The 24,525-nt window shown below is 39.0% G+C and overlaps 1 protein-coding gene across 17 annotated transcripts in view; it reads left to right on the forward strand.

The window, feature by feature from the left end:
• The window catches only part of PIK3R1 (phosphoinositide-3-kinase regulatory subunit 1), a 959,753-nt gene that overhangs the window by 502,249 nt on the left and 432,979 nt on the right, over positions 1-24,525 (forward strand). For all 17 annotated transcript variants that reach the window (XM_079916424.1, XM_079916400.1, XM_079916404.1 and 14 more), the window contains one exon: positions 15,517-15,627. The gene's annotated coding sequence lies outside the window, so the exon portion shown is untranslated. The remainder of the gene's footprint in view (positions 1-15,516; positions 15,628-24,525) is intronic.

The raw sequence follows: 24,525 nt of genomic DNA on the forward strand, positions 1-24,525 counted from the left end.
TATGTTGAAAAAGGGTGGTGAGAGTGGACATCCTTGTCTCGTTCCTGATCTTAGAGGAAATGCTCTCAGTTTTTCACCATTCACAATGATGTTTCCTGTGGGTTTCTTGTATATGGCCTTTATTATTGTGAGGTACGTTCCCTGTATGCCCACTTTCTGGATAGTTTTTATCATAAATGGGTGTTGAATTTTGTCAAAAGCTTTTTCTGCATCTATTGAGATGATCATATGCTTTTTATTCTTCAATTTGCTAATATGGTGTATCACATTGATTTATTTGTGTATATTGAAGAATCCTTGCATCCCTGGGAAACATCCCACTTGATCATGGTGTACGATCCTTTTAATATGTTGTTGGATTATGTTTGTTAGTATTTTGTTGAGGATTTTTGCATCTATATTCATCAGTGATATCACTCTGTAATTTTCTTTTTTGTACTATCTTTGTCTGGTTTTGATATCAGGGTGATGGTGGCCTCATAAAATGAGTTTGGGAGTGTTCCTTCCTCTGCAATAGTTTGGAAGAGTTTGAGAAGGATGGGTGTTAGCTCTTCTCTAAATGTTTGATAGAATTCACCTGTGAAGCCATCTGGTCCTGGACTTTCGTTTGTTGGAAGATTTTTAATCACAGTTTCGATTTCATTATTTGTGATTGTTCTGTTCATATTTTCTCTTTCTTCCTGGTTCAGTCTTGGAAGATTATACCTTTCTAAGAATGTGTCCATGTCTTCCAAGTTGTCCATTTTATTGGCATAGAGTTGCTTGTAGTAGTCTCTTAGGATGCTTTGTATTTCTGCGGTGTCTGTTGTAACTTCTCCTTTTTCATTTGTAATTTTATTCATTTGAGTCCTCTCCCTCTTTTTCTTGATGAGTCTGGCTAATGGTTTATCAATTTTGTTTATCTTCTCAAAGAACCAGCTTTTAGTTTTATTGATCTTTGCTATTGTTTACTTTGTTTCTATTTCATTTATTTCTGCTCTAGTCTTTATGATTTCTTTCCTTCTGATAACTTTGGGTTTTGTTTGTTCTCCTTTATTTAGTTCCTTCAGGTGTAAGGTTAGATTGTTTACTTGAGATTTTTCTTGTTTCTTGAGTTAGGCTTGTATAGCTATAAACTTCCCTCTTAGAACTGCTTTTGCTGCATCCCATAGGTTTTTGATCGTCGTGTTTTCATTGTCATTTGTCTCTAGGCATTTCTTGATTTCCTCTTTGATTTCTTCAGTGATCTCTTGCTTATTTAGTAATGTATTGTTTAGCCTCCATGTGTTTGTGTTTTTACGTTTTTTGCCCTGTAATTCATTTCTAACCTCATAGCATTGTAGTCAGAAAAGATGCTTGATATGATTTCAATTTTCTTAAATTTACTGAGGCTTGATTTGTGCCCCAGGATGTGATATGTCCTGGAGAATGTTCCGTGTATACTTGAAAAGAAAGTGTAATCTGCTGTTTTTGGATGGAATGTCCTATAAATATCAATTAAATCTATCTGGTCTATTGTGTCATTTAAAGCTTCTGTTTCCTTATTTATTTTCATTTTGGATGATCTGTCCATTGCTGTAAGTGAGGTGTTAAAGCCCCCCACTATTTTTGTGTTATTGTCAATTTCCTTTTTTTTTTTTTTTTTTTGTGGTACGCGGGCCTCTCACTGTTGTGGCCTCTCCCGTCACAGAGCACGGGCTCCAGACACGCAGGCTTAGCAGCCATGGCTCACGGGCCCAGCCGCTACGCGGCATGTGGGATCTTCCCGGACCGGGGCACGAACCCGCGTCCCCTGCATCGGCAGGCGGACTCTCAACCACTGCGCCACCAGGGAAGCCCCGAGTTCCTCTTTTATAGCTGTTAGCAGTTGCCTTATGTATTGAGGTTCTCGTATGTTGGGTGCATATATATTTATAGTTGTTATTTCTTCTTCTTGGATTGATCCCTTGATCATTATGTAGTGTCCTTCCTTGTCTCTTGTAACATTCTTTGTTTTAAAGTCTACTTTATCTGATACGAGTATTGCTACTCCAGCTTTCTTTTGATTTCCATTTGCGTGGAATATCTTTTTCCATCCCCTCACTTTCAGAATATATGTTTCCCTAGGTCTGAAGTGGGTCTCTTGTAGACAGCATATATATGGGTCTTGTTTTTGTATCCATTCAGCAAGCCTGTGTCTTTTGGTTAGAGCAGTTAATCCATTCACGTTTAAGGTAATTATCGATATGCATGTTCCTGTGACCATTTTCTTAATTGTTTTGTTTTTGTTTTTGTAGGTCCTTTTCTTCTCCTGTGTTTCCCACTTAGAGAAGTTCCTTGAGCATTTGTTGTAGAGCTGGTTTGGTGGTGCTGAATTCTCTTAGCTTTTGCTTGTCTGTAAAGTTTTTGATTTCTCCATCTAATCTGAATGAGATCATGTCAGGTAGAGTAATCTTGGTTGTAGGTTCTTCCCTTTCATCACTTTAACTGTATCATGCCACCCCCTTCTGGTTTGTAGAGTTTCTGCTGAGAAATCAGCTGTTAACTTTATGGGAGTCCACTTGTATGTTATTTTTCGTTTTTCTCTTGTTGATTTCAATAATTTTTCTTTGTCTTTAATTTTTGCCAATTTGATTACTATGTGTCTCAGTGTGTTTCTCCTTGGGTTTATCCTGTATGGGACTCGCTGTGCTTCCTGGACTTGGGTGGCTATTTCCTTTCCCATGTTAGGGAATTTTTCCACTATAATCTCTTCAAATATTTTCTCACGTCCTTTCTCTCTCTCTTCTCCTTCTGGGTCCCCTATAATGTGAATGTTGTTGCATTTAATGTTGTTCCAGAGGTCTCTTAAGATGTCTTCATTTCTTTTCATTCTTTTTTCTTTATTCTCTTTCGCAGCAGTGGATTCCTCCATTTTGTCTTCCAGGTCACTTATCCACTCTTCTGTCTCAGTTATTCTGCTATTGATTCCTTCTCATATAGTTTTCGTATCAGTTATTGTATTGTTCATCTCTGTTTGTTTGATCTTTAATTCTTCTAGGTCTTTGTTAAACATTTCTTGCATCTTCTTGATCTTTGCCTCCATTCTTTTTCTGGGGTCCTGGATCATCTTCACTATCATTATTCTGAATTGTTTTTCTGGAAGACTGCCTATCTCCACTTCATTTAGTTGTTTTTCTGGGGTTTTATCTTTTTCCTTCATCTGGTACATAGCCCTCTGCCTTTTCATCTTGTCTATCTTTCTGTGACTGTGGTTTTTGTTCCAGTCTGCAGGATTGTAGTTCTTCTTGTTTCTGCTGTCTGCCCTCTGGTGGATGAGGCTATCTAAGAGTCTTGATGGGAGGGACTGGTGTTGTGTAGAGTTGACTGTTTCTCTAGTGGGCAGAGCTCAGTAAAACTTTAATCCACTTGACTGTTGATGGTGGGGCTGGGTTCCCTCCCTGTTTGTTGTTTGGCCTGAGACCACCCAACTCTGGAATCTACCTGGGCTCTATGATGGGCTAATGACAGACTCTGGGAGGGCTCACGCCAAGGAGTACTTCCCAGAACTTTTGCTGCCAGTGTGCTTGTCCCCACAGTTAGCCACAGACCCCCCCACCCCACCTCTCCAGGAGACCCTCCAACACCAGCAGGTAGGTCTGGTTCAGTCTCCCCTGGGGTCACTGCTCCTTCCCCTGGGTCCTGATGTGCACACTATTTTGTGTGTGCCCTCCAAGAGTGGAGTCTCTGTTTCCCTCAGTCCTGTCCAAGTCCTGCAATCAATTCCAACTAGGCTTCAAAGTCTGATTCTCTAGGAGTTCCTCTTCCCATTGCCATACCCCCAGGTTGGGAAGCCAGATGTGGGGCTCAGAACCTTCATTCCAGTGGGTGGACTTCTGTGGTATAAGTGTTCTCCAGTCTGTGAGTCACCCACACACCAGTTATGGGATTTGATTTTACTGTGATTGCGCCCATCCTACCGTCTCATTGTGGCTTCTCCTTTGTCTTTGGATGTGGAGTATCTTTTTTGGTGAGTTCCAGTGTCCTGTCAGTGATTGTCCAGCAGCTAGTAGTGATTCTGGTATTCTCGCAAGAGGGAGTGAGAGCACATCATTCTACTCGGCCATCTTCAGAATAAACTTTCTTCTCAAGTGCTCATGGAACTTTCTCCAGGATAGATCATATCTTGTGTCACAAATCATGCCTTGGTAAATTTAAGAAAATTGAAATCGTATCAACTGTCTTTTCTGACCACAATGTTATGCGACTAGATACCAATTACAGGAAAAAATCTGTGATAAATACAAACACATGGAGGCTAAACAATACACTACTTAATAACCAAGAGATTGTTGAAGAAAACAAAGAGGAAGTAAAAAAATACCTAGAAACAAATGACAATGAAAACACCATGACCCAAAACCTATGCAGTGCAGCAAAAGCAGTTCCAAGAGGGTAGTTTACAGCAATACAAAGCTACTTTAAGAAAGAAGAAACATCTCAAATAAAAAATTTAAACTTACACCTAAAGCAATGAGCAAAAGAATAAAAAAACACCGTTAGCAGAAGGAAAAAAGTCATAAAGATCAGATCAGAAGTAAATGAAAAAGAAATGAAAGAAACGATAGCAAATATCAGTAAAACTAAAAGCTGGTACTTTGAGAAGGTAAAGAAAATTGATAAACCATTAGCCAGACTCATCAAGAAGAAAAGGGAGAAGACTTAAATCAATAGAAGTAGAAATGAAAAAGGAGAAGTAACAACTGACACTGCAGAAATACAAAGGATCATGAGAGATTACCACAAGCAACTATATGCCAATAAAAAGGACAACCTGGAAGAAATGGACAAATTCTTAGAAAGGCACAACCTTCTGAGACTGAACCAGGAAGAAATAGAAAATATGAACAGACCAAACACAAGCACTGAAATTGAGACTGTGATTAAAAATCTTCCAACAAACAAAAGTCCAGGACCAGATGGCTTCACAGGCGAATTCTATCAAACATTTAGAGAAGAGCTAACACCTATCCTTCTCAAACTCTTCCAAAATATAGCAGAGGGAGGAACACTCCCAAACTCATTCTATGTGGCCACCATCACCCTGATACCAAAACTAGACAAAGATGTCACAAAGAAAGAAAACTACAGGCCAATATCCCTGATGAACATAGATGCAAAACTCCTTAACAAAATACTAGCAAACAGAATCCAACAGCACATTAAAAGGATCATACACCATGATCAAGTGGGATTTATTCCAGGAATGCAAGGATTCTTCAATATACGCAAATCAATCAATGTGATACACCATATTAACAAATTGAAGGAGAAAAACCACATGATCATCTCAATAGATGCATAAAAAGCTTTTGACAAAATTCAACACCCATTTATGGTAAAAATCCTCCAGAGAGTAGGCATAGAGGGAGCTTATCTCAACATAATAAAGGACATATATGACAAACCCACAGCCAACTTCATCCTCAATGGTGAAAAACTGAAACCATTTCCACTAAGATCAGGAAAAGAAAAGGTTGCCCACTCTCACCACTCTTATTCAACATAGTTTGGAAGTTTTAGCCACAGCAATCAGAGAAGAAAAGGAATCCATATCGGAAAAGAAGTAAAGCTGTCACTGTTTGCAGATGACATGATACTATACATAGAGAATCCTAAAGATGCTACCAGAAAACTACTAGAGCTAATCAATTAATTTGGTAAAGTAGCAGGATACAAAGTTAATGCACAGAAATCTCTTGCATTCCTATACATTAATGATGAAGAATCTGAAAGTGAAATTAAGAAAACACTCCCATTTACCATTGCAACAAAAAGAATAAAATATCTAGGAATAAACCTACCTAAGGAGACAAAAGACCTGTATGCAGAAAATTATAAGACACTGATGAAAGAAATTAAAGATGATACAAATAGATGGAGAGATATACCATGTTCTTGGATTGGAAAAATGAACGTTGTGAAAATGACTATCCTACCCAAAGCAATCTACAGATTGAATACAACCCCTATCATACTACCACTGGCATTTTTCACAGAACTAGAACAAAAAATTTCACAATTTGTATGGAAACACAAAAGACCCCAAATAGCCAAAGTAATGTTTAGAAAGAAAAATGGAGCTGGAGGAATCAAGCTCCCTGAATTCAGACTATACTACAAAGCTTCAGTAATCAAGACAGTATGGTACTGGCACAAAAACAGAAATATTTATCAATGGAACAGGATAGAAAACCCAGAGATAAACCCACGCTCATATGGTCACCTTATCTTTTATAAAGGAGGCAAGAATATACAGTGCAGAAAAGACAGCCTCTTCAATAAGTGGTGCAGGAAAAACTGGACAGCTATATATAAAAGAATGAAATTAGAACACTTCCTAACTCCATACAGAAAAATAAACTCAAAGTGGATTAAATACCTAAATGTAAGGCCAGGCACTATCAAACTCTTAGAGGAAAACCTAGGCAGAACACTCTGTGACATAAATCACAGCAAGATCCTTTTTGACCCATCTCCTAGCGAAATGGAAATAAAAACAAAAATAAACAAATGGGATCTAATGAAACTTAAAAGCTTTTGCACACAAAGGAAACCATAAACAAGATGAAAAGACAACCCTCAGAATGGTAGAAAATATTTGCAAATGAAGCAACTGACAAACGATTAATCTCCAAAATTTATAAGCTGCTCGTGCAGCTCAATGTCAAAAAAACAAAGAACCCAGTCCAAAAATGGGCAGAAGACCTAAATAGACATTTCTCCAAAGAAGATATACAGATTGCCAAGGAACACATGAAAGAATGCTCAACATCATTAATTAGAGAAATGCAAATCAAAAGTACAATAAGATACCATCTTACACCAGTCAGAATGACCCTCATCAAAAAATCTAGAAACAGGGGCTTCCCTGGTGGCGCAGTGGTTGAGAGTCCGCCTGCCAATGCAGGGGACACAGGTTCGTGCCCCTGTCCGGGAGGATCCCACATGCCGCAGAGCGGCTGGGCCCGTGAGCCATGGCCTCTGAGCCTGCACGTCCGGAGCCTGTGCTCCACAACGGGAGAGGCCACAACAGTGAGAGGCCCGCGTACCGCAAAAAAATAAATAAATAAATAAATAAAATCTAGAAACAGTAAATACTGGAGAGGGTGTGGAGAAAAGGGAACCCTCTTGCACTCTTGGTGGGAATGTAAATTGATATAGCCACTATGGAGAACAGTATGGAGGTTCCTTAAAAAACTAAAAATAGAACTACCATACAACCCAGCAATCCCACTACTGGGCATATACCCTGAGAAAACCATAATTCAAGAAGAGTCATGTACCAAAATGTTCATTGCAGCTGTATTTACAATAGCCAGGACATGGAAGTAACCTAAGTGTCCATCGATAGATGAATGGATAAAGAAGATGTGGCACATATATACAATGGAATATTACTCAGCCATAAAAAGAAACGAAATTGAGTTATTTGTAGTGAGGTGGATGGACCTAGAGTCTGTCATACAGGGTGAAGTAAGAGAGAGAAAAACAAATACCGTATGCTAACACATATATATGGAATCTGAAAAAAAAAAAATGGTCATGAAGAACCTAGGGGGAAGACTGGAATAAAGACGCAGACCTACTAGAGAATGGACTTGAGGACACAGGGAGGGGCAAGGGTAAGCTGGGAGAAAGTGAGAGAGTGGCATGGACATATATACACTACCAAATGTAAAATAGATAACTAGCGGGAAGCAGCCACAGAGCACAGGTAGATCAGCTCGGTGCTTTGTGACCGCCTAGAGGGGTGGGATAGGGAGGGTGGGAGGGAGGGAGACGCAACAGGGAAGAGATATGTGGATATATGTATATGTATAACTGATTCAGTTTGTTGTAAAGCAGAAACTAACAAACAAACAAAAAAAAAAGAAAGGTAAATCAATCCAAATAATGGTCACTGCCAAATATACCCTCTAGTCTTATCAGTCCCAAAGCAAAAACAAATATCCTGCTTTTTAGAATACAAGAAATCCTCAAAAGTTCATTTGTAAATAACTTTGAAATCCTGTATACATCTTCCCTCTGAAAACTATTATAAATGGTGATTCAAGTAAAAAAATAAACATCCCAATTATCACGCACAGTAGCTGACCTCCTAGTTTTAGCTTGAATAACAGTCCAGGTGCACTGAGGGAAAGAAGTAAGGAAAGAAATTCTTCCCCCTCTTCCTGGGTGAATGAATCTTCCCAAATAACGTTCTGAATGAGATCGTAATTTTCAGTTACGAATGTAATACGAAGCACTTCTTGTAAAAACTTTTCCTCAAAGACAGAAAAGATTATATTTTCTTTTTATGCAAATAACAAGGTTTTACTTCTTTAAAGTTAATAAAATTTAAGTAAATAAATGTATTTTTTAAAATTTTATCTCTTAGTGAAAGGAAAATGGCGAGTGGGAGGATTATAACCTTGTAGAACTAGATGAAGTCAAGTGACAAAAAAGGAACTGCAGCCTAAGAGGCCAGCACTGGCAGAAACAAGAAGGAGCATGCCACATCTTAAGCAAGTGTCTAACAAATGGACATCTTCAACAGCATAAGAGAAAGTAAAAGGTCTGGACACACACATGAACCTGTCGACAGTGAAAGGTAATGAGACAAGTAGGAATATCCTGATCAAGAAACTGGAACCCACGCATTTCTGTGCTTTAAAAGATAACCACAGGAAGGGATGAGAAGATGAGAAAGGAGTCAGCACAGAACAGGCCCCTTCAGATTCTCTCTTCCCAATTTCAGCTACCTTGAGCAAAATGGAAGGAAACAGATCCATCCTCTCCCTAAAGTTGTATAAAAATTTCAGTAACTAGGCTTATATTTCAAATATCAGAAAAGCCTAGTAAGATCCTAATATAGTAAATCATTAGCATTCACAAATTTATTATCATTAATTTCCATAACTCAAGAAACCCTAAAAGCCTTACTGAGGTGAGACTATGTATGGGAGTATAAAGATAGTGTGTAAACCTAGCTATCACAGCATCTATAGTTCAGTGTAGGGTTATTATTTTCTACTTGCCAATTTGGTAGTGATTAAAAACAAAAAATAACCTGTTTTTTGTAATAAGATAGAAACGTCAGAAGCTAGAGTAGACTTTGCAAACCTGCATATAAAATCCCTATTTTTTCCTTTTCTTGAGAAGGAGAAAAATACAAATGCAAACTTTCTTTATAGTGGGAATACAATAAATGTTTGCTGAAAGAAAAAAAAAAAGCAACCACGCTTGTATCTTATTTTTTGAGAAGTTTTCCAAATTCATGTCAGACACCAAACCACAGATCCAGGAAGCTCATAGAAACTCAAATAGGATACAAGCAAAAAAAAAAAAAGGACATCTAGTCATCTCATATTCAAACTGCAAGAAACTAAAGATAGAAGAAAATATTGAAAGATGGAAGAAACTATTGAAAGAAGCCAGAGAAGGAAAAAACATGTTACCTGTAGAAGAGTGAAGATAAGAATTACATCTGCTTCTACCCAGAAACCCTGTAAGCATAGGAGAGTAGTGTAAAATACTTAAAGTGTTGAGAAAAAAAAAACCTACCAACGTAGAATTCTATATCCTGAGAAATTGTCCTTCCAAAGTGAAGGAGAAATAAAGACTTTCTCAGAAAAGTTAAAATTGAGCCATATTATAGGAGCAGCCCACTTAACTCCCCACAGCAGGGACCACAGCTCCCTGTGACAGCTTCTCTTCTGCTTATATGTCCACTAACCATGTAATAAAGCAAGTCCTCCTAGAAAACCCTCCCTGGAAGGAGGGGCAACCCACTGATAACCATTTGACTAAAGGGCTCTAAAGAGGGAAATAAAATGATAAATTAAAGCAATATTCAACAGATTATGGCGCCAAGTTTGGTGGACTGTTCAGAGTTGTGTCGTGGGAAGTACACACACACACAATCTCTTTGACATAGTAACTTATGTCACATCGTGGTGGAAAGTTCCCTTGTATAGAACCAGGAAGTTGTATTGGGGATGAGATACGACTGTCCTAAGCAGTGCCAGGCTTTCTTGCTATTCCCTGTTAGCCATTCTGTCCCTTTGCCTTAATCTTTACTGACTCCCCAACCCCCTACTTCTTTAAGCGTGCAGTGGACAACACTGTCTGTTCTTCCAACTTTCAGCCAAAATTTTAGATCAGCCGTGTACAACGTAGTGCAAATAATCAGACAAGGTATTCATTTATTCACAGCAAAAACTGACTGAGTGCCCCTCCAATGCTTGTACTGAAGGTGGAACAGCATGTTTTGTTTCCAGTTTGCAGATGGAAAACTTGGGGTAGAGGCAGAAGTCTTTCCGTGGGCCCCTGAAGTCACAGCTTGGCCTGGTCATGACAATCAGTGCTTTGGTGTCTGTAAGGCAATGAATGTCCTCTCTCTATCTGGAACAAATTTCCCAAAGTTCCAGGTTTCTGAAAAGGACCAGGCTGTAGCCCTCCAGTGCTGTTTGTTCTTTTTAGGATTGAATCACCTGTACAGTGTCCACGACAAACGGGTCCAAGCTCCAAATTCAGGTATAGACTCGGGGAATGACAGCATCCTGGAGCACCTTATTTCTGTGTATAAAGAATTGCAGGCTGAAAGCAGTCTCAAGACTGCCTCCCTAACAGCTTCCCTAAGGGAAACAACTTAATCCCACAGTGCCCCTCACAGCTGTGTTTTCAGTTGTGAAAGCTGGGCTCTGGCCTCAGGTAGAAGTGTGTCAGAATTTATTTGTTGTCAGTGGTGGTATCTTATTTGCCTTGCTTTGCTAATCTAGTGTCTTCTTTAAATGTAAAAAAACCAATAAGGAAAGGATGGGATACATAAAAGTGAAGATGGCGATGATGCTATTAATAATGATGACAATGATGGGGAAGAGGAGATAGCTAACCCCATCTAGCACTCACAATGTATCAGGCAGTGTTCTCTGTGCTTTACATGTTATGACTCAGAATAGTTCTCTAGCAAATGTATGAATTTGGTAATATTATCATCTTTAATTTACAAATGAGGAAGCTGAGTTAATGAGAGATATGTTCATAGTACATAATTCACAGTACATACATAGCTAGCAGGTTATATACTTAAAAATTAGTTTCTCACCCATATCATATACCAAAATAAATTCTAAGAGATTTAAACAGTTAAATGCACTAAGTGAAATGAAAAAAGCACCTAGAGGAGAATTTTTTTTTAAATATTCATGGCATGTCTGATTATGTGATGTTTTCTAGGCATAAATATAGTAGAAGAAATCACAAACATATCTAAATAGCTATTTTAAACTTCTAATTGTATAAAAACATATATTCAATTAAGAAGCAAAAATCTGAGAAAAAGAAGCCAGAAATATCCCTAATGGTTAATGCCCACAATATGTAAAGTATTTGTAAATCAATAAGAAAAAGAGTAATAACCTGAAAGATAAATGGTCAAAGAATAGGAATAGACAATTCAACAAAGGAGAAAACAAACATTACTAGTGCTATATAAAAAAAATAATAACAGCTATTATTTACTTATTACTCTGGGCTAGAAACTGTGCTAAATACTTTATCTTATTAAATCTTCAAAAAAAACTGTGTATGATATGCATGCCCAAGATCACATAGCTAGTACACAGACTGGGAACCCAAGCCTGACCACAACTCCAAACTCAGTATTTAAACATAAAGCCACACTCCAGTGATGTGCTGGTGCCAGCTCATTCCCGTTTGCTAGAGTCCACTGCATATACCTCTTCCCAACTACATGTTCAGTCATGTCGTGTTGGTAGCTTGAAATAAGCTATGAGGGGAGTATTTACACCACAGAAATCAGCATGTGCTCCAAATAACCCCCCCGCAAAGCTAATTATTAAATAGTTCTCAACCCACCATTTACTATCTCCCTAAAACAACTGGAATCGGATTTCAGAACCTGAACAAAGGAACTTTATCAAAGCACAAGTAATACTGCTGAACTGTTTTCCTAAATGTCAACTTCATTGCTCAAAGAAATGTGAACTAAAATGAGAGCTAGCTACCATGTTTGCCTACAAATTAGCAAATATTAGAAGAAAGCAATGGTAAACTAAATTGAGATACCAAAGCATGTAAGTTAGTTCAACCTTTCTAGAAAAGTATTTGGTACTATGTATCAAGATTTTTTGAGAATTTCATATATTTCAATCTCATAATTCCACTACTGAAAACCTAAGGGAAATAATCAGTGATGTGTACAATGATCTGTGCATTAGGATGTTCATTTCAACATTGCTTAGAGTAAAAACTTGGAATCTACCTAAATAGCCAATGGTAGGACAACAGTTAAATAGTGTATGTGACAATCACATGATGAAATGTAACAGAACTATGAAAAATTATTTTCAATTTCAAAAAACATTGTAAAACTATGTACACAATTATCCATACATTATTCAAAAATATATATATTTCTATACATATATAATAGATACGTTATTCAGATACATACTCAGGTCTTATTTATATACCTCAGTAAAGTTTGCATTTTTCTTCATATAAGTCCTGCATATATTTGATTAATTTTGGTGTGTGTATAATGCAGGTATATATAATACATATATTATATCTATAATGCATTTATATCTACTGAGATTATATTTTTAAAACTAAACAAATGGAAATATATGTCATGCTTACAGAATTGGACTGAATATTATAAAAATGCCAATTACTTGTGTTAATTTATGTTTCATGAAATATAAACATAAAAAAAAATCAAATACAATTCCAGCAGAATTTTTCTTCTTTGAGCTTGGCTAAATGATTCTGCAGTTCATCTGTAAAATTATGTGGGATTCTGAATGATTTTCTCATTTAGGAGTTTAATTTTCCAGATTTTATATGAGAGCATACGTCACTTCTATATCTGAAAAATACTTGATAATGATATAAATGCTTAATACATATTTAAGTACATAATAAGAATTTTAGAATATGTGTAGTCTTTTACATATGTGGATCTTACATGTGGTATCAGGCAAGTGCCACAGATCTCAAAGGGAGAGATTTTTCTGTCAGAGGACCTGGGGATTCAGGAAAGTTGCTATTACCCATATGTAAGGTGACCATTTGAGCAACACATTATAATCTGCAGTATAATCTGTTTACTTGAAATCAAGATGGCGACTCTTCTGCTCTCTGGGAGTCCTTTTGTATCACTCATTATTAGGAGCTAATTGAAAACAGCCCAAATTCATCGAGGCTTGTTAGCTCCCACTCTTCTAGAAACTATTGTCTTGGGTGTCTAGCTTTGCAATCTCTTAGGGAAAGTGCTGCTTTTAGTTTTAGGAGGGTTAAAAATGAAATGCCTGATAATAATTCATCAGAGTGTTTCTAAATCATGAGTGGTGACAGTGGCCTTAGGATTCCTGTCTAGATTAGTTTATTTTCCCCAGAATAAACATTGAAACCAAATGTAAGTTTTGCAATAGAGGCAACCTTGTGTACAGGAAATAGCATGGAATTCAAAATCCAAAGACCTGATTTGAGTCACAGCCCGCACTCTGCCTAATGGAGTGGTGGAGAACAAGCCAGTTAATGGTACATTCTCCTCGCATCATTCACTCATTCATTCAGTCTACCAGTATTTGTTGCCCCCCCTACTACGTATCAAGCGCTATCTTGGCACTAGAAATCAGTAAAGAAGAGAGCAAAAGCCCATGCCTCTATAGATCCTACATTTTAGTTGCATAGACAACAATATCAAAATGACGAAATAAAGGTTCATATAATTTTTAGTTAAAAGTGCCTGCAGAGAAATAGACAGGGTTAGGGTGGTAGAATGTGTAGAGATAGAGGGGAATGAATTGGAGGAGGAGGTTGATAAGATGGTCAGGGAAAGCCTTTCTAAGGTTGTGATGTTCAAGCAGAAACTGAACCCAAGGGAGTTAGCCCCAGGAGGAAAGGATGTGAAGTACGATTGCAAAGGCCCAGGGCTGAGGTGAGAACATCAAGGTCAGTGGTGCTAGAGTGGGTGAGCAAAGTGGGAAGCTGGCAGGAGATGAGGTCCAAGCAGTAACATCGACCTTACCACCGGAGACATCACAGAGATGAACAGTGTGTAGGACAGCCACAGGGTACCCGACGACTCACTCTACAAATGTTAGGAGATAGCAAATATTAGGAAATGGAGCTCTGGTGTCCTTGTCATGGTCCATATCCATGTGTCCTGACCACGCAGTAAGAGTTCTGTGTTTGGACAGAAGAGAATTTGGCCACTGACCTTTTCCTTGGGAGGACTTGACAGCACCAGTCCATCTGGGGCTCAGAAGAGGCCACATTGTGTTTCATACAAGGTATTCACTTCCTGTGCAGAACCCACCTGGGTTAGCAGCTGGTCAGGACCAACAGTTGGTCCCTTCATGCAGTAGGCATTTGACACGTGAGTGTGCACTTCTGCTATTCATGCTTGGGATGTCATGTACAAGAACAACTATCTGATAACACAAGAAACTGGGAGGGAAATTTTCATAATGCGTGGCATAGTATAAGGAAAGTTTTATTTCTAAATGTATGTAATGGTGCATGGGCAATACATCATTTTATCTTTACCATGCCCTTTCCATCTGGGCTCAACTGCAGGTCTTGCATACAACGTCGTCTCTCATCTGCTTAACATTTGGAGAGGTACGATCACTAGAGAATGATGTGGGAAACCAGGCTTAGTCATAATATCCCTTTCCCACAGTCGAAAAGGGAGCAAGACTGCTCGGTTTAGCCTTTGACAACATAATGCAGGGTTGTCAGACTGGCCGCTCTTCCCAGATCATCACCTCCCTCCTGCTACTCTGCTATTAGTGTTGACCTCGTTGCTCTTTCTGCTGTCATTGCTCCTCTGCCTACCTCTTCCTGCTGTTCCCAGCTCACACTATACTTTCCTGGGGCCAATTCTCTGCCCAGAAGTGTGGGAAAAGGAGGGAGAGGCGGCTGTGCTCATTTTCCAGGGCTACAGTTGTCTCAGTGTCTTGGTGTGGAAATACCTGCCTAGGTGCCGGCCTCCAGGCACCACGGTCCAAGAACACACCCTTTCATAAGCTTTGGGCTCACAGAGTGTATGTGAAACCTACGCAAGTTCAAATGGGCTTGAAAGCTTTTCAAATATGCTTTCCTGTTGTTAATCTGCACATTCATCTGCACATCTGGCTTGGAAAATCTCAAGCCACAAGATCAGCTCTTCTTAGGGTGACTGGTTTGCCGCTGTAATAAAGCCAAATGCAAACGTGGGAGAAGAGGCAGTGAGAGGCAACTCTCCTTTCCACTGGCTGCCCTCTGCACAGGAGTTCTTCATTATGGGGATCTGTTGAGTTTCCATCACTTAGATAACATATAAAGTGGTATCTCAGTAAAGTGGGAGTTGAAATGTTAGTCACCATCCCTCGACACTCCAAGCACACTCTGCCTAATACATTTAACTGAACATAAAAGAAAGCCAACCTCTCCATTAGTCACTCATCTAGGCAAAGCCTTGGTGCTGAGCCAGAAATTAAGAGTGCCAATTCAATCTTGCAGGTCCCAGTGATCTTCCCAGATTGGAAATGGATAGCTGTCGCACTGTGGACCACTAGGTATTGGTTGCCAATTGGGAAAGTCCTCAGAAAACTTTCTTGAAAAAGTGATTGGGTAAGTCATTTGGATATTGCTTTCAGCTCTGTTCTTCATACTGAGAGTTGATGTGTTCGTTTCCCAAGGGCTGGCTCTTAAATCCACTAGATCTTGTTTTAATCACAAACATAATCAGATTTGTGTGTACTTTGGAAAATTACACTCCCTGAATCCATAATTGTTTTATACAGGTGAAATCTGATTAAACAATTTGTAAAGGTAGAATTTAAGGTCCAGAGATGGGCAATATTCTAACAAGACCACATGCATCCTGGAGGACAGGTTCCAGATTTCAGGCTACCGATGAGGGCAGCCCCATGTGTTCACTGATTATATAAGTCCTTCCCTCTAGGATTATTTTTATGTCAACAGCTTGTGGTTACCTTCTTCTCTCACTCTCATTCTGCCACTATGTTATTACTTTCCTGCAATTTCAGTCCCTTGGTCAATGGTGAGACCACCAAGAGTACAAGCTCTGACTTCACAGGTGTAGAGTTTTCCACCTCAACCCCTTTAGACAATTCCCGCTGTTCAAGTCATTCCAACAATCAGTTGCGAAAAGTCAGCTGACATTAACAGCGGGACTGTAAAGATAACTAAGTTTTTGTCCCACTTTAGTAGGTCTTAGGGTCTGGAAGAAGAGACAGACACTTAGCAGATAATTTTAATGATTTCAATATAACATGTTAAATACTGAAGTAGAAATCTGCCTCCTGTGCCATGAGCATACAGAGAAGAGTACCCACAGCTCAGCTTGGGGTTCAGGGAAGACTTCCTGTGACAAATTATAACTGAATTGGGCCTGGAAGGATAAGCAACAGTAAAATAAGTGGAAAAGGTGTTCCAGATGGAGGGATAAGTATAAGCAAAGGCAGAAAGTCATAAAATAGCATAGGATCCACAGGGAATCATAAACAGTTGATATGATTTAAGCATTAATTATGAGTCAAGAAATAACAAATGATGAAGTTGTAGAGGTTGGTGAGTAGGTGCCAGGCACCAAGGGCCTGTGGGACAGGCAAAAGAACCTGAATTCTGTAGATGATGTGTAGTCTTCGAATGTATTTAAATGGGGAATGATGTTGTCAGATTTAAATTTTAGATAGATAATTTTTTAAAGGTTTTGAAGTGTGGATGTAAGGGGATAATACTGAACACTGGGAGATAACTTATGAGGCTTTGGGTCCACTAGAGAGTTGATGAGTGGGTATAGAGAGAGAGGATAAAGTTGAGAGATTCTGGACATGGTGATTGGTTGATTAGGTGTTGGGGAGGTAAGGAAGAAGAAGAAGTTGGGACAAACTCAGGTTTCTACATTGTGATGGTGTGGATAATGGAACTACCGATTGGATTAAGCTCTATAGATGTTTGGAGGTGCAATTACCATCTAAGAAGCAGTGGTGCAGAGAGAATCCAAGGTGCCAGAATCATGGATACTGTATCCAGTAGTGATTTGCAGGACTAGTATTAGAGATTTCAAGGGTAGGATTTTTAAGGTGCAGAAGCAGCTCAGCCTGGAGCTGGGATAAACCTTCTGGAGAGGAAAATGTAAAAATGTCCAAAGAAAATTCCTCTGATTTGGAAATGTCATGAATTTTCTTCCCTTGACGCCTACTCTCCCACCACCAGCCCTTGACATTTTGTAGTTACTGTATCATTAGAAATGTGTTTCCTGTAAGTCCAAAGTTCCGTTGACAATGCCACGAAAATTTATTCTTAAAGCACCCCTTTCCTATTCCCAATTTTTGTCCATATAGTGTCACGGAAAACTGGTCAGAATGAAATTTCCTTTCCACCTTCCACCTTGTTGTAACTTTCACTTCTTTAAACCTCTCTGTGATTCTATCAGTGACCATATATGTATACATAAAAGTGTACTTCATTTTATTGCACTTCACTTTATGTGCTTCAAAGATATTACATTTTTTTTTACAAACTGAATGTTTGTGGCAACCCTATATTGAGCAAGTCTATTGCCACAATTTTTCCAACAGCATTTGCTCACTTCATGTCTCTGTGTCACATTTTGGTAATTCTTGCAATATTTCAATTTTTTTCATTATTATTATATTTGTTATGGTGATCTGTGATCAGTGATCTTTGATGTTACTATTGCAAAAGGATTAAAACTCGCTGAAGGCTCAGATGATGGTTAGCAGTTTTTCGCATTAACATATTTTCTTTTTTCGCTGAGTTGGGTCTTCGTTGCTGCATGCGGGCTTTCTCTAGTTGTGGTGAGCGGGGGCTACTCTTCGTTGCGGGGAGTGGGCTTCTCATTGCAGTGGCTTCTCTTGTTGAGGAGCACGGGCTCTAGGTGCTTGGGCTTAAGTAGTTGTGGCGTGCAGGCTCAGTAGTTATGGCGCACTGGCTTAGTTGCTACGTGGCATCTTCCTGGACCAGGGTTCAACCCATGTCCCCTGCATTGGCAGGCAGATTCTTAACCACTGCGCCACCAGGGAAGTCCCCTAAAGTTTTTGGGTTTTTTTTTTGCGGTCCGCGGACCTCTCACTGTTGTGGCCTCTCCCATTGCGGAGCACAGGCTCCGGACGCGCAGGCTCAGCGGCCATGGCTTACGGGCCCAGCCGCTCCGCGGCATGTGGGATCTTCCTGGACCGGGGCACAAACCCGTGTCCCCTGCATCGGCAGGCGGACTCTCAACCACTGTGCCACCAGGGAAGCCCCCTAAAGTATTTTTAAATTAAGGTATGTACATTGTTTTTTTAGACATAATGCTACTGCACACTTAATAGACTGGAGTATAGTGTAAATATAACTTTTATATGCACTGGGAAACCAAAAAATTGCGTGAATAAAGCAATATTTACTTTATTGGGGTGTTCTGGAACTGAACCCACACTATCTCCAAGGTATGCCTGTATATATACATACATATACTTGTATAAGCATATATATATGTATGTATATACATACAAATATATGTTTGTATATATATATTTCACTCAAGAGTTAGACACTTACAAATTTTTGTGACTGTAATAAGAAGCAGTTGCATTTGCTTGTTCATGGAGAAGAAAGCTCATTGCCTGTAGCCTTTTGTCTCTTTTGGTTCTCTTCCTTCCTGACCTCAATTTCCCTTTGAAGATTTAAGTAATTCTATTTGAACACGAAAAGCATGTTTGACAAATAAATATTAAAGCTTACTGCCGGAGATATGATAAGGCAGGTGGATGAACTACAATAGTTATACTTAAGTCAAAACTGCCCTTTGGACCAGCACTAACAAATGAAAATAAAATGTGAGCCATATTCGTAATCTTAAATTTTCTAGTAATTACATTAAACAAGTAAAAAGAAAGAGGTAAAACAACTTTAATAATATCCTTTATTCAACCCAATATCTTCAGCATATTATCATTTTCACATTTAATCAATACAAAAATACATTAATGACTTTTTTCATAGGAAGTGTTCAGAATCTGGTGTGTATTTTTCACTTAGAGCACATCTCATTTCAGATACCAAGTTTTCACCTGAAACCCATGACGTGTACTTAGATTTCATAAACTTAATTTTTAAAAAGTATATACATGTATCCAAGTTGTACCAATCATACTTAAAATTTCCTTAGTTGCACTCTCTGCACGTGAAGTGCTCATGGCCACCTGTGGCTTTTGTGTTGGACAGAGCAGCTGTAGACCTTTACCCTTCCTCTCATCCAAATCTCCGAATGCTGTCAATGAACTTGAGGCAACTGAACATTTCTGAAAGATATTTCTGAAAGTTTTCCAAATCACCCAAGCCTTTGAGCTCTCATCTGTAAGTTCTAGTTGATGGAGTTTTCAAACTAGCTCAGTCAGGCTTCCGAAGGGCTTTAGAGGAGAGTAAAGGTCTTAAGATGGAGAAATAACAGAAAGCAAAAGCATTTGATCAAGAAGATATCTGGTACGTGTCCTGTAAAATAAATTTGTGTCCATTTTTAAACACTGATTATAACATTTTTTATAATATGAAAGTAGTCTTGAGAGTAAGTTTAAAACTTTAGGGTAGGTTTTGTTGTTGTTGTTGTGAGGTTTGCTGGCTGGCTGTTTGGTTGTTTTACCTTCTAATATATGATCTTAAAAAGTTCACAAATTTCCATTTGTACTATGAAAAACACTCCAATGTGAACCTAGTGACCCTCAGAAGTTAAAAATATTTATTAGTATGGTGAATCTAGCCTAAGGTTAAAGCTGATCCCCTCTGTACTAACACACACGCACACACACACACACACACAGAGGCACATACACACATACATGCACACACACATATACTAAAGGACATGTGTGGCTTTAGAGCAAAAAACTTCCCTAAGAAAGGCCAGCAGACATGTTTGGACCATATTGTATGCTACATCAGAGCTTAGCGGTCAGAGAGATTGTTTCTTTCCATCATATATGTTTAATTTTTGGCAGGGGTGGAGGAGTGAGAGGCAGAGAAGCAAGGAGTCATTCATTCCTTCTTCTCTCCCAGTGAACTCAAGTGAGATGAACCTGGCAAGAGTTGAGCCTGAACACCCCCTTCACTGCGAGCCAATGTACGGGGTCTGGAATGGGTGAGAAGGAAGAGGAGATGAGCAGGCAATTCCAGGATCCTACAGGCACCTCCTGTCCTACCCCTCTTCCTCCTCCATCTTCTGTGCTCAGAGTTCACTATTAGTGATTATTTAACAGACCTCTTGTCTTAAGAGTCTTAGGACACATTCCAAGAAACCCTGAGCTCTCATCTCTTTCACTTTTTGAAATGTGTCAGGCTAGCTCTCAGAGTCTGATGTCTGCTGTCCTATCTGCCCCTCCTCTAACTCATCACTTTCTAATTTCTTATTTTTCAAGTTTGAGCTCACGTTGTGTTTAACATTAGCATTTAGTGAAAGACAAACATTTCAGCTTCTTGACTCTGGTTTTCCTGGGTTTGAACACCAGTCAGTTAAACATAGTAATCATTTATGGAACACCTGCTCTGCACTAGGGGCCTTGCTAAGTACTTTGGTGTCAAACGTACTGTATAACTATATAGTATACACTCAGGCGGGGGCAGGGATAAACTAGAAAATGCTGGACTTTCTTCCATGCACAAACAGGGGTGATATGAATACTTAAATGGCCAGGTGTTTCCCAAAAGACAAATCAGTAACAGAGTATACGTAACTTATTCTTTGCTCTCAAAAGTTGTAGTAGTGGTCTGATTATTTGCATTCTGATCTTACTGATTGCACACCAACTGGATATTTTATGAGAACAAAGCGAAGAAAGAATGGAAATCACACACACACAAAATCTTGCTAGCTCTGCTTTGGATCTCTGCTTCATCTTACAGTGACAACTTGGGTCAAGGCTTCATTCATAGACATCTTACTAAATGAATCCACTAATTTATTTTTATCCCAATAGAAACATGGGCCCTGAGGTTTCATATATCTTACTCATAGAGAATATTTTTCCATGAACTACCCAGAAACAACCTAAATAGGGGAAATGGAACCCAATGAAAAGGCAACATGAGCACAGTTTCAAATCAGATCAGAGACTGTTTGGGGTGGGTAGGTTAGGAGGTGGGGAGGCTGGAGCCGAAGGAAGAAAAGGAGGGAAGAAGAAAGAGGAAGGCCCTCCTGACCAGAGAAAACAGCTCCAGGGAAGAAACAGCCTCTAGGAGGGCCACACAGCCATGTAACCAGCTTTTGCTCTTGTGATCTCTATCACTAATTTATAAATTCTCCTCTCCAAAACAGGGACACCCACTTCTGGTGTGAGACTTGTTTGAAGGTTATTTCTACCTTCTTATTTTTACCCTCTGTGAGAAGGTTATTTTACCTTGAGTGACTTACACAACAGCCGTCAGGGCTTTGAAAGGGGCAGAGACCTCTGTGACAATTTAAGTGGCCATCTCTGGACATCAAATCCACAGACCTTTCCTGACAAGAAAATATTACTGGTAGCTAACAAGGCCATCAGAGTAGGAGTAGAATAAAAGTAAGAAAGAATTGGAGACAGTTTTGGGGGGTGAGTGGGACTGACTTGTAAGATTTAAAGATATGAAGAGGGAGAGAATCTTTTGTGAGAGAGAATAGATATGGACTAGATTTCATCAGGACATGATTTGCTACTGAGAGAAACAAACAGCCAGTAAGGAATAAATGATTTACTAGAGAACCATGATGCTGTGAATCAGCCCTGAAAGGCAGGATCGATTGCAAAATAGGAAGCCTAGGTCCTAACGTGGCTCCTTTCCCAGCTGTGTGATTCTGGGAAAATCCCTCAGCCCTCTGAGCTTCAGTATCTTCATCCATAAAATAACAACCTGAGCTGAGATAATCTTTTACATTCCTTCACCCCTAGAATTTTTCTCTTCTTCTTACCTTTCATATTCTTAAAACCTTGAGAGGATGAGTTGGGAAATTATTCACTAAAATCTAAAATAAAAGGCTTGGATTTTCACCAGTGATCATTTATATTGGTAGGGGAGGGCAAAAGGGAGGTGAGTCTATAGTGAATTAGTTTTGCTGATATAATAAACAATGGGGGAAAATAACCCTACCTATCATGGTCTTTAAAAAAAATAATAACAATATTGCCCTAAAGTTCTATTCCATGTTATTTACAAAACAATTACAAATCCATTGCTTTGTTTGTTATTTATAATAGGAGAAATAAGCAGGAACTTACCAGTCTATTGCCTCGTTGGATATTTACAGCCATTAGGAGAAATAGGCAGGAAAATTACTATTTTTACCAGTGACATTAAATTCAGAAAGTTTAAATGATTTTTTTCAGAGCTAGTTAACGGGGGCTGCAAATGATGGGGCTGGAACTAGATTTCAGGTCTCCAGAACCCTGAGTTTGGACACTTGCCTGTGCTTTTGACATGGTCTTCCCAGAAGTGTCCAGAAACATGGGGAAGCTGCCTGAGTTGTCACATCCCCAAATGGTATCAGAAGGAGGATGCAGCTTCTCAGATTGGACTATACTTTCCTTTGGTCAACTCACAATTGTCTTTTAGTCAGGAGCCTCCAACATAGGGTGCAAACACCCTGGGAGGGCACAAACGACACATTAGGGGGAAAATATTAAGAAAAATTCTATTTATTTTGCATCACTCCTTTCCTTTGTTTCTGAGTGTTTTATGACATGTAATATATTAGCACAAAGTATCAACGTAAGTATTATAGTTCATGAATATAATTTATAAATGGGGCCATATTTTTTACTGATTAAATCCTTGATCAAAAATATTTGGAGAGTATGCTTTAGAGAACATTTGGAGGACAAAGCCAAGAGACTAAAACAATTCATAAAGCTATTTTTATTAATCCCTCTTTTTCTATCCCTTATGAGGACTGGGGGAAAGTGAGAAGGGCTGTGGAAAGGAGCAGGTTCAATCAGAATCTTGAAGAAAATCCAGAAAAGTAGACTAACAAATGGAATTGCTCTGGCCTAACTGGGGCAGCTGGTCACATGCTTCCCACCGCACAGAGGCCCCTTTGTTTCTCTCTCACACACTGCAGCTCTTTGTCAATCATAATCAACAATTCCATTCAGCTGTTCTTGCCGCCACTTTTCTGCTGTCTTTCAAGTCTATTAGGCAATAAATGTAAGGCAGAACTTCACAAGCCTTTCAAAGATAAGGTTAAAAGGAAGAAAAATATGTCCTGATCGATGAACCCATAGGTCCTTTCTAATGGAAAAAAAAAAGTCTAAGCTACCCAGAGAAAATAACTGGAGAATTTTTATATTATTCATACCTTATAAAGTAATTGCCAACTGATTTTTAGTGTTCTCCCCAAATCCTTATACTATACGTGGAAAGTGTATAAAATAGGGAAGGAATATGCTGAGAAGGAGGAAAATTATTGCCTTTCACCCTTGGGCTCCAGGAAGGTTGTGAACCCAGGATTATTGGATTATTAACACAGAAACTATAAAGGAAGGACATGTGATATTAAATAAATAAATGAATACTCATTATAAGGGCAAGTAGGAGGTCATCTCTTAGGGTCAATATTTGGGACTATTTCAAAGAAGGAGAGATCTGCAGAAGGGGTGAAATATTTCTTTTATATATAAAAATAATAGAGCACAAAAGGAGTCCACCTAAGATTATGGTTACAGTATGCATGTGCCTTTAAACTGCTTTCCTTACTTACAATTGTTGGTTATCATTAAAGGCACTGGATCATTGTTACGGTATTTTATAACCAGCAGAGACCATAGACATCGTCTCATGGGAGCCTAAGGAATCTGGAGGCCTTTGAGGATGAGCTCTCTGTATTTAGAGGGTATGACACTGACCCTGAGGGGTGGGAGGACAGCACGGTCTTTGGTTTCTTGTCCTCCTTCTGTCACTAAATTTCTTGGGCAGACTTCTTAATTTCATTTTATAGAGAAAATTTATTATGGAGAAAATTCATTTCTCATCTGTAGCATTTATTTATCTGGCAAACATTATTGTATTCCCTATGTGCCAGCACTACTTTAAGTGCTGGAGATACTTAGATTAATGAAACACTACCCCTTAAAAGGTGCACAGCCTGATTAAAGAGATAAGACACATACAGTTAAATTATCAGTATAAAGCAACCTATGAACGAAGACACAAATAAGTGGTCATTTCAATAAGTACTATTAAACTCTTCAGAGGCAAAGAGGAAGTTCTTTTGTCCTGCAAATAAAGTCATCATAGCTGCTCTCTGCTATCCTCTTCCATTTCCCTTTGTTCTGGCTGCCATCTTTGGCTCCATGGACTGGATCCCACTGGCATGGAAATGAGAACAGTGGAATAAAGGGCACAGCTTAAAAGCACAGAGCTGTGATGTCTGTGCCTCTTTTCCCCACCTTAGAGCATTTTTCAGGGTGTTTGTTAGTACGCCCTTTAGAATCACAGACCAGGGGTGGGTTGGGGGTGGGGACTGAGATGCAGAGA

The sequence above is a fragment of the Stenella coeruleoalba genome, assembly GCF_951394435.1.
Source record: "Stenella coeruleoalba genome assembly, chromosome: 3".
Lineage (NCBI taxonomy): Eukaryota > Metazoa > Chordata > Mammalia > Artiodactyla > Delphinidae > Stenella > Stenella coeruleoalba.